General features: G+C 30.7%; 1 long non-coding RNA gene across 1 annotated transcript; it reads left to right on the top strand.

Annotated features, from left to right (window-relative positions):
- Positions 1–1,067: 1,067 nt before the first annotated feature.
- Positions 1,068–3,461, top strand: LOC124899277. The gene is made up of 2 exons (XR_007056521.1): positions 1,068–1,843; positions 2,974–3,461. It is a non-coding gene; the product is annotated as an uncharacterized LOC124899277 (long non-coding RNA).
- Positions 3,462–4,706: the final 1,245 nt, after the last annotated feature.

Below are 4,706 nucleotides of genomic sequence, written 5' to 3'. Positions count from 1 at the left end.
CTGGTTAAACTACTATTCAAGTAACTTGAACGACTCTTACAATGACAAAAATGCTATCGCAAATAACAGAGAGTCACTAACACCAAAGACTTGCCTCAAGCAGTCATAAAATCCTTAAACATTATATTGTTATATGTATCCACTAAGCACAATCTTGTTAAGTTTCACCTTTTTTAGTTGAAACAATAACATGATCAACATATCCACATATAACAATGTACTTTTGCAACGCAAGGGTCTCTTAGTTTATTGATATATCTCCACCTCATTCTACTAGTCTTCTCATCATTAAAATAGAGTATGATCATCTGAAATTATAAATGTAAATCACATCAACTTTAATATAATATAAATTTTCTGCATTAATACACATAGTCAAAATTTCATATATTAAAGAATATGAAATCGAGAAGCAAATATGAGATCTTTTTCGGATCATACTAACCAATAATAAAATTAACGAGGAAATTTTTTTTAAAACTAAAGTGACATCAAATAATGAAACTTAAACCTATTTTTTTCGTATTGTAACCCACGGCGGTTTGGGTAGATTAATAGTCTTAAACCTAAAGAGAGTTTTAGTAGAATAATCCTAACCTAAAGTGGATACTAAATGTAAACAAATAAAAGACAATATTAACTAATATAAAGAAATTCTAGTTAATTAATATTTTTCTCTTTTTTTATCATATATTTTAGGATTCTTTTTCATGTACACAAGGAAAAAGAAAACCTACTAATATCAATTCTCCATGTATTTTAAGATTCTTAAATTTTTTAATAATTAAATATTAATTAGAGAAAGTAAGTGAAAAAGACGATTTTGTCTATTGCAGAATATTTTAATGAAGGACAAAAAATTCAAATCACTTTTCTAAAGGTCTTCACTCTTTTAGTATATTATAGATTGTCTAAATTCTCGACTATTTAATAAATAGCCTAAATAACCTAAAAACCCCTAAGTCCAAATTTCCACCAAACCCAATCCAATTCCAACCCCTTTTCAATGTTGGGCCTGCTCATCAGCCCATAACCTTTTCCCTAAATCTACCCAGGCCCCATCAACACTCAAAACACTAACCCAACACCACAGCAGCCCACCGAAATTCCATGCCCAATATAGATAACCCGACCCACACCCTTATTCTTTTTTCCACTTTACAGCAAAACACCACCACCAATTTCAACGCTAATGGCGTACACAACAACGTTAACAACAACAACATCAAACATCAAACAATAACTTCAACCAAGAAAACCATAAAACCGACATCAACAACAAGGACATCAACGATATTCCACCATACCTACGACAACAGACAACAACGGATAACACCAGCTGCAACGGTGGCTTCAGCCGACCCAACAGCAACGAAAAACCCGACACCAATAACATCAACCCGATCTGGTGCGAACACCAAAATTCAACCAAGCCAACCTCTCTCTATTTTATCTCTGCATTTTTTAGACCTAGAGCCATCCTTTTTTAATTTGTTTGCTCAAGATTGTGTGTATTCAATATCAAAATTCAATCCAAATCAGGAGATGTCAATTCAAATTCAAAATTTTGGGGATATGTTTCTCTATTTTAAAGATAAAAAAATTAATATCTTCCCCCGTAAATAAGGATTGAGGGGAAGAAGGCAAAAAAGGGGAATTTTGGAAAAAAATTTGGAGATTCTGGGGCGCACACTCCTAATCTTACGCAATCAAAATTCTCAAAGAGCCCTCGAAAGATTGAAATTCGACGTTCTCGTTCAAACTCTATTGGTTAGAATCAATTCGAGGTGGTGGAAGCTTCATCGTCATAAATTTGTTCGTCCCAGTTTCTGCTCCCGAAAAGGTAAAAATCTCATTACGTTTCTTCTTCGACTTCTTCTTTTCTTCCTGTTTAAAGGTTACAGTGTATAGTTTTGATGGTATTCTGGTTGTTCCCGCTCTTGTGAAGTGGATTTGATAATGAAACCTATGTAAAAGCTTCAGCTTTCATATCTGTTTTTTCCATGTTGAATGATTTATTCATCGCGGTGGTTTGATCATGTTTGAACCTTATTATATGGATAAGGACTTAGGACTGGGTGTTAATTGTATTGTTGGAGCTGTATCGACAGTCTCCAGTTAGTTAGACAGTATGTTTACATGCTTGGTGTTAGTTGGAATGGTATTAGTTTGAATATTGATTGTGTCGAAAACGGAACTTATTTTGTCTCCGCATTATGTCCTTGTAGTTTCTGTAAGTAAATGGTACAAGGGATTCTCATTAAGGTGATGTTCTTGCTTTAGGCTATCCGTTGCTTATATGTGTCTCATTATGTGAAGGTTCGATTTGTCGCTTATATGTTTCTGATTTAGTTCCTTTTCGGCGTTGTTTATTGGCTTTAAATCTTTGATTTTAAAAAATATTTTGTTGGTATCTTATATTCACAACTTGGCCATGTGTTCGTAAAAGGCTAATAATATCTTTGCTTGTTTTGGGGTAACAATGTTTGAAGATAAATATAAAAGTGGTCTATTTGCACTATGGCTTAATGTGTTTTGTCGATTTTTTATTTGTTATGGAAGAAATTTGTGAGATTTTCATCTACACATTTATGTTGTTGGCATTGCTTTCTTATTTGATCGATGTGTGGATGATTAAGGATTTCTAGTTTTCCCCTCTCTTGCTCTTTGGTTTCAATCCTGTGAAAGGTTACAACAAATTATATTTGTATATTTTTACTAACTATTAAATCTAACCTAATAAATACTCCAAATCTTTTGTTGTGAAATTATCTTGTCCATAAGATATTTATTCTACCAAATAGATGATAGCTGGATTGATTGCTTTGATATGTTAAAATCGTTTTTTTCTGTAATCATTTATTCTTTCCGGATTGATTGTTTTGTGTTTTTTTAATTAGATAAGGAGTGATACAATGTGTTGACTAATCCTTATCGCATTTTCTTATTTGCATGAACTTCTCCATTGCGGAGTCTCTCGAACACTCTTTCCTTGATTCTGTTGGATTAAATCCAAATTGCATCGAGTAAAGATCCGTACCAAATTCAAAGTGGACTAATAATGAAGTAAAATTAGACAGATACAAAGCTGTATACACAGATATACAGCGGTATACTAAGGATATACGATTGAAAGTGAGAGAGGAATGCTAGTATACTGGTGGAAATGCATACGTAAATGACCAACATATGGTCATGTATATTTCAGATAAACAAAAACGCAGCAGCAGTAAAACTGATATATTGTCAGTATACAACTGGATATACACTGCAGAAATGGACCAAAAGTTCATAAAGAATAGGCTCAAAAGTTGGCTAGATTTGAAAAGGGCCCAATCTTAACTCTTTTCTCTTTAATTTTCATTTTAAACTTATTTATTTGTGCACTTAATTAATTAGTCTAGACAAATCCCCTTAGATTTTGCTATTTTTAGTTATCGTCATTTTCTTCTCGTTACTTATTTGATTTTTTTCTATCCACTTTATCCTTTAAAAATACTTATTTGATTTTTTTCTATCCACTTTATCCTTTAAAAATAAATAAATATGTATATACATAATCTTCTTAAAAACAAGCTTTAGGATCAAGTCAACTCTCTTTTGTTCATGTATTAATCTCGTTTAGGCAAAGAAAAATATAGATTTTTTTTTCCTAAAATCATAAAAAGAAATAAATTTCTTTCTTCTAAGAAATAAATTTTTCCACGATCGATTGAATGTTCCTTATTTATTTTGGTTTAGTATTTCTCCTTAAAATCCATTGTTATTAAAGTCAAGACTTAAATTAAATAGGCTTTCCTTTAAAAATGACCTTTTCCCTTAAAAAAAAGAAAAAGAAATCGATTTGCCTTAAAATTACATCACTAAAAATGTAATTTTGCTCAAAATTTTGCTTTCAAAGCCACTTTCTTTAGCTAAAAAATGGACTATTTAGACTCGAACGGAATAAATCTATTTTTCAAAATTGTTCAATCAAGCTCGATATTTTCATAAAAATTGACATTTTATAAAGTTAGTCACCTTTTTTAAGTTAGTCAAAAAATAATCTTTTGGTGGTGCTGCTAAGTGCCTTAAAAATCTTCTTAGGGCGTTATTTCAACCATTACTCAGTTTCTCTAATTTCAAAGATTTATTTCTGTTTTTGAATCTTTGAAGCCTCTTTAAAATTTTCTTGATATTTTAGATAAAAATCAAATGACGACTTTGTAAATTCTTAAAATAATTATTTCAAATTTTTCTTGAATTTTTGAAATAGTTTGAAAAGATCGAAATCATTTTTCTTTAAGACAAAATTTGAAAAGGGATAAAATAAATATAACAAATTCACGATATTTTTATTTAAGAACCATTATTTCAACTTTTTAAAATGTTAAGCGGAAAACCACTTTGCTGTAAGGAAAGGGGTATGTATCATTTTCTTTGTATATAAAAAAGACTATTTCACGATTTGCTATTAATAATCGAAAGATTTGCGATGAATTTAGTTTATAGTGACAAAGGGAGCGTTTTCATCAGAGCCACTATAAATTAACTATTTAAGAATTATTTCTTTCAATATATTTTTTTTCATGAGAAATAGAAACAGTTGATTCAGGAAAAACATTTGAGTTAAATTTTTTAAAAATCGATATAAATTGTTAAAAGAGAAGAGAATTAACGTACGTGGGGAAAGAAAAATCCGAACAAATAGACAGGCATATGCACTA

Source organism: Capsicum annuum, chromosome 6 (genome assembly GCF_002878395.1).
Source record: "Capsicum annuum cultivar UCD-10X-F1 chromosome 6, UCD10Xv1.1, whole genome shotgun sequence".
Taxonomy (NCBI): domain Eukaryota; kingdom Viridiplantae; phylum Streptophyta; class Magnoliopsida; order Solanales; family Solanaceae; genus Capsicum; species Capsicum annuum.
This window is presented reverse-complemented; position numbering and strand designations above follow the sequence as displayed.